Below are 12,633 nucleotides of genomic sequence, written 5' to 3' on the forward strand. Positions count from 1 at the left end.
GCTTCTGTAAGGTGAAATCAACGGGTCGGCCTGCAGTGAGCGAAGAAACGGTTGAACGCGTGCGGGCAAGTTTCACGCGTAGCCCGCGGAAGTCGACGAATAAAGCAAGCAGGGAGCTAAACGTACCACAGCCGACGGTTTGGAAAATCTTACGGAAAAGGCTGAAGCAGAAGCCTTACCGTTTACAGTTGCTACAAGCCCTGACACCCGATGACAAAGTCAAACGCTTTGAATTTTCAGCGCGGTTACAACAGCTCATGGAAGAGGATGCGTTCAGTGCGAAACTTGTTTTCAGTGATGAAGCAACATTTTTTCTTGATGGTGAAGTGAACAGACACAATGTGCGAATCTGGGCGGTAGAGAATCCTCACGCATTCGTGCAGCAAATTCGCAATTCACCAAAAGATAACGTGTTTTGTGCAATCTCACGGTTTAAAGTTTACGGCCCCTTTTTCTTCTGCGAAAAAGACGTTACAGGACACGTGTATCTGGACATGCTGGAAAATTGGCTCATGCCACAACTGGAGACCGACAGCGCCGACTTCATCTTTCAACAGGATGGTGCTCCACTGCACTTCCATCATGATGTTCGGCATTTCTTGAACAGGAGATTGGAAAACCGATGGATCGGTCGTGGTGGAGATCATGATCAGCAATTCATGTCATGGCCTCCACGCTCTCCCGACTTAACCCCATGCTATTTCTTTCTGTGGGATTATGTGAAAGATTCAGTGTCTAAACCTCCTCTACCAAGAAACGTGCCAGAACTGCGAGCTCGCATCAACGATGCTTTCGAACTCATTGTTGGGGACATGCTACGCCGAGTGTGGGAGGAATTTGATTATCGGCTTAATGTCTGCCGAATCACTGAAGGGGCACATATCGAACATTTGTGAATGCCTAAAAAACTTTTTGAGTTTTTGTATGTGTGTGCAAAGCATTGTGAAAATATCTCAAATAATAAAGTTATTGTAGAGCTGTGAAATCGCTTCAATTATTTGTAATAACCCTGTATATATATATATATATATATATATATATATATATATATATATATATATATATATAGTTAAGGCTCACCGGCCACTTGACCATCTTCTCTTTCTGTGCGAATGCACAAACAGTGCCCGAACTCTTACGGGAATCGGCAACGCGCCGCGAGTAATGAATATAATAGGCGTGGGCGCTACGAATGTAGTGCGCGACAATACGTTGAGAATGTGGGTTTCGTGGGAGGCGTGCCAGAGATAAATCCCTGCAGTCGCGCTATCCTCTGTGTCCTCGGTGGCTCAGATGGATAGAGCGTCTGCCATGTAAGCAGGAGGTCCCGGGTTCGACTCCCGGTCGGGGCACACATTTTCTCTTGTCCCCGTTGACGTATGTCAACACCTGTAAGCACCTAAGGGTGTTCATTTCGTTGTAAAGTTCCCTGTTACACTATCAAATTTCTTCGACATAAAAATTTAACATATCAACTTTGACAAAGAAATAAAGTAGTGCAATGCCGGCTCCCACATAGGGTACCGAGTGCATACCGTGTTTCGACTGTGCTCCTACTGTGTCACGAAGCATGGGATCGCGACTGAACTCCTCCTGTTCACTCTGCATAGGCGCCCAAGTACCTTGTTTCCACTTAGACAGCTGTTCTGCAGCTGTGTTCATGCTGTGGAGCTCTCGTGCAGTATGCTACCCGCCGGAAGAGCGATTCCACGACAGATGTCAAGAGCGCAGCGGGAACACGGAACGTGACGCGGAAACTACATCGTGTGCCAGGGAGTCTCCTGTTGGCGGTCGTTCGGTGTCCGGGTCTCTCATGCTTTGCTCGAAGTGCCACGAATCTCTCTCGAACGTACGTGTCCTGTCTGACCTCGCACTAGGCTCTGCATCTTCAATTATAACAGTAGTTACTCGTTGCCCTTTGGAGGTAATGCTGCACCTGGCTGGTTCGTTGGTTGTATTGGGGAAGGAGACCAGACAGCGAGGTCATCGGTCTCACTAAATTAGGGAGGGACGGGGAAGGAAGCCGGCCGTGCCCTTTGAAAGGAACCATCCCGGCATTTGCTTGAGCGATTTAGGGAAATCACGGAAAACCTAAATCAGGATGGCCGGACGCGGGATTGAACCGTCGTCCTCCCGAATGCGAGTCCAGTGTCTAACCACTGCGCCACCTCGCTCGGTATACTGGCTGCTGCACCTGGTTCGTTTGGTTGTGAACAGATATTCACATTGAAGAGCTGGTAAACATTCCACCATCAATGGATTTCCCATATCCTCTAACATCAACGCAAATAAATTTACATTACTTCTTTATCGTATGTTGGATATCCTATGTCATCAGTACCTGATCACCGGACAATAATAATGAGTAGATAGTATCGTGATGGAAAAGAAATCCCATGCCTCCAAAATATACTCCATCTATAGTTTTAACACGTTGGGCGCCATACGGCAGCCCTTTCCTAAGTCCTTTCTATGTTTGGGCGTCTCACTGAACTTCCTTCCTACTTTAACTGCTGCGTACGATTGGTGGTATATTTTTTGACTGAAGGATACCTGTTACGCTTCTACACATACTGCATATACTCCATCGCTTCCCATAGTCCGTTGATGGGTACATAATCATACTTTCAGACCCTTATGGCCAACGGCCTTGCCGCAGTGGAAACACCGCTTCCCGTCAGATCACCGAACTTAAGCGCTGTCGGGCTGGGCTAACACTCGGATGGGTGACCATCGTGTCTGCGAGTGCTGATGGCAAGCGAGTTGCACTCAGCCCTTATGAGGCAAACTGAGGAGCTACTTGACTGAGAAGTAGCAGCTCCGGTTTTGAAAACAGACAACGTCGGAGAGAGCAGTGTGCTAACTGTGGTGTCACCGCCAGACACCACACTTGCTAGGTGGTAGCCTTTAAATCGGCCGCGGTCCGTTAGTATACGTCGGACCCGCGTGTCGCCACTATCAGTGATTGCAGACCGAGCGCCGGCACACGGCAGGTGTAGACAGACTTCCTAGCACTCGCCCCAGTTGTACAGCCGACTTTGCTAGCGATGGTTCACTGACAAATTACGCTCTCATTTGCCGAGACGATAGTTAGCATAGCCTTCAGCTACGTCATTTCCTACGACCTAGCAAGGCGCCATTATCATTTGCTATTTATCTTGTGATGCATGTGCCGTCAGACCGATATTTACCAATTATGAATTAAAGTTAAGTATTCCAGAAGCTACGTACTTTTTTTACTAGACTCAACTCCTTTAACTGTTCCAGACCTCACGCCAGCCTGCGTGAGCTTAAACGAGTGCCTTTCGGCTACCTGATAGTGGCTGGGCTGTCTTGCCAAGTCACAACACTAACCACCTGGCCCTCCATATACGCATCCAGTGAGTCAGATAGTCTGAGGATAACACGGCGACCGGTCGGTACCTATGGCCTGTTCAGACGGAGTTTCACTTTCAATTTCCTGACCCTTCTCACTTATTTGCCTAAGGCTAAAAATATGATCTATACAAGACCAATGGTAACACCTGCCCGTTCCTTTTCCATCTTTCTCTCAGTTTCATTATCTCACCTGAAGTACAGCGCTGAAACGTCTGCCGTAACCCTAATTCCCTTATAATTCTTTGGGCGCTTCTTATTACAAAGCGCAGATATGTACAGCACACACCAATCTCTTGCTATGTCGCCTGCCTACGCAATCTGATTGAATATTTTACGTATAAGTCTCATCATTTTAGGAGGGCCATATTTCCACAATTCCATCACAACTAGTTCCGATCCACTCGCATTTCCATTGTTTGCCTTTTTCAGTATCTCTTTTCCTCTTCCTTTCGTACAGGTTCCGTATTACCTAATGTACTAGCCTTTGTTGTCTACTCCTATCACCTGGTGTCTTCGACCGGCCGCGGTTGTCTCGCGGTTCTAGGCGCTCAGTCCGGAACGGTCGCAGGTTCGAATCCTGCCTCGGGCATGGATGTGTGTGATGTCCTTAGGTTAGTTAGGTTTCAGTAGTTCTAAGTTCTAGGGGACTGATGACCACAGCAGTTGAGTCCCATAGTGCTCAGAGCCATTTGAACCTACGATGTTTCAGTTTCCTGCGTTATATACAACCCGCTTTGCAGCACTCGGAATTTAGTCAGTTTAATGATAACCACCCAGTGGAAGTATACAGCCTACATACCGCCGGCGACTGTCAAAAATTTCTTGCTACTAACGTTCACGGTGACTTCTTGTAGAAACGATTAACGAGTCTCAAATCCGAAATTGCAATACAAAAATAAAATACCGGACTGTAACGTAGTTGCGCTGAGTGAGAGTTGCAAATCCTGAAATCCGTGGCCTGTGGAAAACAATGGACATGAGTTCGGTGGGCTGGGCTCCGTCAAAAATATCCGAATAACCGTCCCGTCGCAGTCATCCGTTCCGGTGTGGCCAACTACTAAGCTTCCAAACAGTGCCGTGGAAAACAACGCGCGTGGTTTACTACGGAACGGCGCAGCAGTCCTATGCTGCTGTCATCATAAAAATCAACCAGATGTAAACACTACATCATGTGTTCTTCCGCCTTTGGTGGAAACTCATTGTTTTTCGTTTCACGCTGAGCTGTAACCACAATGTCTCAGAGTACAGTCAAGAATACGTTTTATGCTGTGAGTTACGATCACATCGACTGAGCCATGATCCGGGGCAACAGGTTTACCGGCACATTTAACTTGGTCAGCGCTGGTCAACCAGCAGGTCCAACCAACCTGCAGTGATGTGAGCAGATTCGGTTATGACGTAAAAAGATACGACAAGACAAACAATGTAGAAATGGTTCAAATGGCTCTGAGCACTATGGGACTTAACATCTATGGTCATCAGTCCCCTAGAACTTAGAACTACTTAAACCTAACTAACCTAAGGACATCACACAACACCCAGCCATCACGAGGCAGAGAAAATCCCTGACCCCGCCGGGAATCGAACCCGGGAACCCGGGCGTGGGAAGCGAGAACGCTACCGCACGACCACGAGATGCGGGCAAAAACAATGTAGATTCGAATTTCAATTAATTCGTAAACCGAATGAAATAATATTTGGCAAAACTCCAGCAACAACATACGCTTCTTAGGGGACCGGACGGAAAGACTGCTAAGATAGTATTGTAGTTAACAAGAGTGATGGAAATTCCTAACTGAGACAGAGTAATTTTTCCGCGCGAGCTGTCTGCGTCTCAAAAGTGTATTGCAGGAATCTCATCGTGTAGTTTAATGTGAAGCCACTGAAGGTGTTACTTACAAGGGAACCTCCCCATCGCACCCCCCTCAGATTTAGTTATAAGTTGGCACAGTGGATAGGCCTTGAAAAACTGAACACAGATCAATCGAGAAAACAGGAAGGAGTTTTGTGGAACTATGAAAAGAATAAGCAAAATATACAAACTGAGTAGTCCATGCGCAACATAAGCAACATCAAGGAGAAAGTGAGCTGAGGAGCGCCGTGGTCCCGTGGTTAGCGTGAGCAGCTGCGGAACGAGAGGTCCTTGGTTCAAGTCTCCCCTCGTGTGAAAAGTTTACTTTCTTTATTTTCGCGAAGATATTATCTGTCCGTTCGTTCATTGACGTCTCTGTAATAAGTTTAGTGTCTGTATTTTGCGACCGCACCGCAAAACCGTGCGATTAGTAGACGAAAGGACGTGCCTCTCCAATGGCAACCGAAAACATTTGATCACAAGGTCATAGGTCAACCGATTCCTCCACAGGAAAACACGTCTGATGTATTCGATACGACACTGGTGACGGCATGTGCGTCACAGGAATATGTTGTCGACCCATCTAACTTGTACACTTGGTGAATGGGTAAAAAGGTTCTTCTACCTTGCCCGATTTACGTTTTCTTTTGGATGTGATAATCACTCCCAAAAAAGTGATCGCATCGGACGGACGAACGGACAGATAATAATTGTCTGAAAATAAAAAATTAAAATTTTCTCTGGAGGGAAGATTTGAACCAAAAACCTCTCGTTCCGCAGCTGCTCACGCTAACCACGTGACCACGGCGCTCCTCAGCTCATGTTCGCCTTGATGTTGCCTATCTTGCGCATGGACTACTCAGTTTGTATATTTTACTTATTTTTTTCATACTTCCACACAACTTCTTCCTGTTTTCTCGATTGACCTGTGTTCAGTGTTTCAAGGCCTATCCATTGTGCCAACTTATAACTAAATCTGAGGGGGGTGCGATGGGGAGGTTCCCTTGTTAGTCAGTCGTCTGGCAATCTCTGAACTCCTTCTGAATCAGACTCCGAGAAATACATTTGAGTACTGGAACTGTCATCTGCTACGTCGTGGCCAACTAGTCGATCAACAACAGAATCCACGAAGCCACCCAAGCGCCACGTTTTCTCTATTTATGACGTACCGTTTTGCACCCCGCCAGCGTTCGGCAGCGACTTCTGACAAAGCTCCGTGAATTACTTCCAGTACCTCTGCAAGCTTAGATGTACTGTTATTTTTCCCGATAAATTCTTAAGCTTGTTTTTCGATCAGCTGTGTTGGGTTCATATTGCAGTGCCCAAATAGAGAGTATTTGATTTTTCATTTTTGTCCCACACAACTTTTTGTAAAATATCGATAATTAACAATTTATGTTTAAATGAAAAGTGAAATTTTGCGTGCAATACATAACGAGGAACAAGAAGATGCTTATTTTTCGTAAAAATGGCGATTACGTACATTTGATGAATTTACATTTTTACGATGTAGGTATTCCAAACTGAACGGAAAAAGGGACTAGTGACGCACTGAACGGCCCTATTCTCCTTGACCTTTAAAATGTTGATATACAAATGTAGATCAGTTGTACCTTCTATGAAATGTGATTTTCGAACACCTGCAGCACTCATACAGCCCCAGACCATCACGGAGCCACCACTGTGTTTAATCGTTGGCATAAGATTGCGTGGCAACATCTCCGCATTCTTCTTACGCCACACCATTCGCCTGCCATCCGACCCGAATACGCTATATTTACTCTCATCAGAAAATATTACTCTATTCCATACGTCTTACTTTTTGAATCTATGTTCCATCGCAAAATCAAGGCGTTTCTTTCGATTTTGTTCACTGACCCAAAATTTCTTGGACGCAACCCGGCTATGATACCCGTACGTTTTTAAGGTATTTCTGATTGTGTTGGCACATACCTTCTTTCCCCTACACTTTAACTCCCGAGCCAACTTAGGAGCGCCGATTTCAAGTTTCTTCTTCATTTCCCTCTTGATAAACCTCACGTCTGCAACAGTCAAAGTGTGAGAGCGTCCGGTACGTGGTTGGTTTCTTAATGATTTTGTTGTGCAAAATCGATCTATTATCGACTGAACGGTCAATCTAGGTCTACCGTCTACTTTAGCAATCTCGTAAGAAGATTTGCACTCATTATGTAGGCGCAGAATAAGTTTCCTTTCAATCGGAGTTGTCTCACTACCCTTACGGCCCACGGCGCTAATTGCACTGTATCGGCGCTGTTCAGAACCAGAACAGGCGATAGAGTGGGGCCGCGCACTGTTGACTGTAGTGTGTGCCGTGGCTCAACGTTATAGTTTAATCACTGCGCGAAGAATTTCGACATGTTCAGATGGTGGACGAATATGAACTAGCTCTTGTATGACATACTCTATTTTGTTACCCTGGCTGTCGATTTGCATGTATTGTTTTCCTTGCTTTTCAAGAAAAACGACTTACCGAGGTACTTCTTACATGACTGGCTCTTTAGATTTTGTATACATACATTTGTTTTCATGTTACACTGACTTTGTTTTCTAAAAGATATACAGCTAGACGAATACTTTTTGGACTCACTATGCATTAGCTGTGGCTGCATGGTACAGCACGCATTAGACCACAGTCTCTGTAACAATGTATGACTGAATAAATGGTCTCTAGGATGGAAACCATGCATTTCCGGACGCAAGTTCATTAGACCTCTTTTGTTCCGTATCCTCTCGTCGATCAGCCGCTAAAGTTTGTACACACGGTGGAAAGAGTCTAAACCTACGTTTCTAGCATTTGTAGACTTAGAGAAAGCTTTTGACAATGTGGACTCGAATACTCTCTTTCAAATTCTGAAGGTGGCAGGGGTAAAATACAGGGAGCGAAAGGCTATTTACAATTTGTGCAGAAACCAGATGGCAGTTATAAGAGTCGAGGGACGTGAAAGGGAAGCAGTGGTCGGGAAGGGAGTGAGACAGGGTTGTAGCCTCTCCCCGATGTTATTCAATCTGTATATTGAACAAGCAGTAAAGGAAACAAAGAAAAATTCGGAGTAGGTATTAAAATCCGTGGAGAAGAAATAAAAACTTTGAGGTTCGCCGATGACAGTGTAATTCTGTCAGGGACAGCAAAGGACTTGGAAGAGCAGTTGAACAGATTGGACAGTGTCTTGAAAGGAGGATATAAGATGAACATCAACAAAAGCAAAACGAGGATAATGGAACGTAGTCGAATTAAGTCGGGTGATGCTGAGGGAATTAGATTAGGAAATGAGTTACTTAAAGTAGTAAAGGAGTTTTGCTATTTGGGGAGCAAAATAACTGATGATGGTTGAAGTAGAGAGGATATAAAATGTAAACTGGCAATGGGAAGGAATGCGTTTCTGAAGAAGAGACATTTGTTAACATCGAGTATTGATTTAAGTGTCAGGAAGTCGTTTCTGAAAGTATTTGTATGGAGTGTAGTCATGTATGGAAGTGAAACGTGGACGATAAATAGTTTAGACAAGAAGAGGATAGAGGCTTTTGAAATGTGGTGCTACGGAAGAATGCTGAAGATTAGTTGGGTAGATCACATAACTAATGAGGAGGTATTGAATAGAATTGGGGAGAAGAGGAGTTTGTGGCGCAACTAGAGTAGAAGAAGGGATCGGTTGGAAGGACATGTTCTGAGACATCGAGGGGTCACCAATTTAGTATTGAAGGGCAGCGTGGAGAGTAAAAACCGTAGAGGGAGACCAAGAGATGAATACACTAAGCAGATTCAGCAGGATGTAGGCTGCAGCAGGTACTGGGAGATGAAGAAGCTTGCATGGGACAGAGTAGCATGGAGAGCTGCATCAAACCAGTCTCAGGACTGAAGACCACAACAAGTTCTAGGGGACTGATGACCTCAGAAGTTAAGTCCCATAGTGCTCAGAGCCATTTGAACCGTCTTTTTGGAAAGAGTCACCATGTGCAGGTGCGCCTAGCATTCCTTACGTCTGCACAGCAGGCAGGGGACCCGCAGTTGAGGCCATAGAGCGGCAGCTGAGTAGCGGGGCACAGGTGCGTAACGGGACGCCTCCGCGCCACAGCACTGACGTAGCCGCCGCCAATAAATAGGCCTGTTATCGCCGACTCAACCAGCTGAAGTGGCCCGCGCATCGACTAGGCTATAGGTCGCTGTGTGTGTGTGTGTGTGTGTGTGTGTGTGTGTGCGAGCGCGCGCGCGTGTGCGCGCGTGAAGTCTGACGTTTAACAGCACTGAACTACGGTACATACAACTTCCCGACACAGACATCTAGCAGAAAATAAATTACACTTTCACCAGGTATTCAGAAAATAATCAGTGACGACGGACTTTCTTAGCGCTGAAGGCGAACGACTACCTCTCTGCATTCCAGACCTTCTGTACAAACAAGGTGAAGTTATTAGTCGACCACAATATTATGGTGCCTGTGGATGACGACGCTTCGACCGGTTTATCCCGAGTTTTTATCGTGATATTTCATGGCCGCTTGCTGAAACGCTTGATACTGTAATTACTTTGTCAATAAAAACCGCCTTTTCTTGCTGGAATGTACGAGGAATTTATTTCTTATGTATGTGTTTCGCCTTTTACTTTCAGGCGTTTTCAGTGCAATCTACACAACTGGCCATTAAAATTGCTACACCAAGAGGAAATGCAGATGATAAACGGGTGTTCATTGGACAAATATATTATACTAGAACCAAAATGTGATTAAATTTTCACGCAATTTGGGTGCATACATCCTGAGAAATCAGTACCCCGAACAACCATCTCCGGCCATAATAACGGCCTTGATACGCCTGGGCATTGAGTCAAACAGAGCTTGGATGGCGTGTACAGGTATAGCTGCCCATGCAGCTTCAACACGATACCACAGTTCATCAAGAGTAGTGACTGGTGTACTGTGACGAGCCAGTTGCTCGGCCACCGTTGACCAGACGTTTTCAATTGGTGAGAGATCTGGAGAATGTGCTGGCCAGCGCAGCAATCGAACATTTTCTGTATGCAGAAAGGCCCGTCCAGGACCTGCAACATGCGGTCATCCATTACCGTACTGAAATGTAGGGTTTCGCAGGGATCGAATGAAGGGTAGAGCCACAGTTCGTAACACATCTGAAATGTAACGTTCACTGTTCAAAGTACCGTCAATGCGAACAAGAGGTGACCGAGACGTGTAACCAATGGCACCCCGTACCATCACGCCGGGTGATACGCCAGTATGGCGATGACGAATACACGCTTCCAATGTGCGTTCACCGCGATGTCGCCAAACACGGATGTGACAATCATGATGCTGTAAACAGAACCTGGATTCATCCGAAAAAATGACGTTTTGCCATTCGTGCACCCAGGTTCGTCGTTGAGTACACCATCGCAGGCGTTCCTGTCTGTGATGGAGCGTCAAGGGTAACCGCAGCCATGGTCTCCGTGCTGATAGTCCATGCTGCTGCAAACGTCGTCGAACTGTTCGTGCAGATGGTTGTTGCCTTACAAACGTCCCCATCTGTTGACTCAGGGATCGAGACATGGCTGCACGATCAGTTACAGCCACGAGGATAAGATGCCTGTCATCTCGATTGCTAGTGATACGAGGTCGTTGGGATCCAGCACGGCGTTCCGTATTAACCTCCTGAACCCACCGAGTCTATATTCTGCTAACAGTCATTGAATCTCGAACAACGCGAGCAGCAATGTCGCGATACGATAAACCGCAATCGCGATAGGCTACAATCCCGACCTTTATCAAAGTCGGAAACGTGATGGTACGCATTTGTCCTCCTTACACGAGGCATCACAACAACGTTTCACTAGGCAACGCCGGTCAAGTGCTGTTTGTGTATGAGAAATCGATTGGAAACTTTCCTCATGTCAGGACGTTGTAGGTGTCGCCACCGGCGCCAACCTTGTGTGAATGTTCTGAAAAGCTGATCATTTGCATATCACAGCATCTTCTTTCTGTCGGTTCTGTAGCACGTCATCTTCGTGGTGTAGCAATTTTAATGACCCGTAGTGGAGAATGGTACAGTTTTGTTTTGATATGCGATATTTGTAGATTAGAATAAAGTTCACATCTTGTTTTTTTTACATAAATAAATGTTTGTTTACAGCTCTTCGTGTTTTTGGCTGGCATCCGCCCTTCGTCTTATCTGGTCACATGCTGGAGATCGCACTATAACTTCACTTACGAAACATAAACATGTTTTCACGTTACGAACTTTTCTCTTCACAATTTTCAAATTCATTGCTGTGGTATCGATAGCTGCGGTGCCACGGCGTAGGTACAAGTTCTTAGGTCGGCACTACGAGAGCGGACGAGCCACACCGACGACAGCGCCCTCTAGCCGGCGCTGTGCAGCTCTACGAGCGCCGCTCCAGATTCTGCCCATTTGATCACGAGCAGACGACCTAACAACATTGTTTCATTTTCATAGTGGGCGAGCCACTACAGATTTTGCCTGTATTAGTTTTGATACATCCGACTTCGCACCTACGTGCTGCTCAGTACAAAGTTATCTATTCACGTTTATTATTGTGTTGAGATATAGTAAAATCACTTTTACTTTATCGCAGTACCGAGAGTTCCACCTCACCTGCTCCTCCTAGCTTCCTAAATTCCGCCTACCCCCTAAATTACAGGAGCAGACCCATGCGGCCTAATTGCTGTGGAGCACTAGTAGTCTTCTGTCACTAGTTCCACTAGAGGAAACGCAGATGCCATACAAAAACGCTAATACCTGGAAGTAGTAACTTATTTAAGTAGAAAACAAGACGTCAACTGTTGCATAATCTACAAATATCCCATATCAAAACAAAACTGTCCTCTTCTAATCCTCAAATGTGTGTGAATTCCTAAGGGACCAAACTGCTGAGGTCATCGACCTCTCGTCGGGTAGACCGTTCGCCAGGTGCAAGCCTTTCGATTTGACGCCACGTCGGCGACTTGCGCGTCGATAGGGATGAAATGATGATGATTAGGACAACACAACAACCAGTCCCTGAGCGGAGAAAATCTCCGACCCAGCCGAGAATCGAACCCGGGCCCTTAGGATTGACATTCTGTCGCGCTGACCACTTTTTTTTCTTTTTTTGTTGTTGTTGCGGACGTCACATGACATCCGTTAAAGTTCGTTTGTTGATCTTTCCACTCAGTTTTTTATTATAGAGGCCAATTAGCTCTCTGACCAAACACGCTGAGCTACCGTGCCGGCTACGGTCGCCTCATACACGTTCGGCTTACGAAGCTCGAACGCTGATCACTTTTTTTTTTAATCTCATTTTGTTCGTTTTCGTTCGTAGTATCTGCTCGGGGCGGACGTCGCAAGACACCCATTTCAGTTCGTCGTTTTTCCATTAACTCAGTTTTTTTATTACG

General features: G+C 45.8%; 1 non-coding gene across 1 annotated transcript; it reads left to right on the plus strand.

Annotated features, from left to right (window-relative positions):
• The first annotated feature begins 1,278 nt into the window (after positions 1 to 1,278).
• Positions 1,279 to 1,352, plus strand: Trnat-ugu. The gene has a single exon. It is a non-coding gene; the product is annotated as a tRNA-Thr (tRNA).
• The last annotated feature ends 11,281 nt before the right edge of the window (positions 1,353 to 12,633 follow it).

This window comes from Schistocerca piceifrons, chromosome 5, assembly GCF_021461385.2.
Source record: "Schistocerca piceifrons isolate TAMUIC-IGC-003096 chromosome 5, iqSchPice1.1, whole genome shotgun sequence".
Lineage (NCBI taxonomy): Eukaryota > Metazoa > Arthropoda > Insecta > Orthoptera > Acrididae > Schistocerca > Schistocerca piceifrons.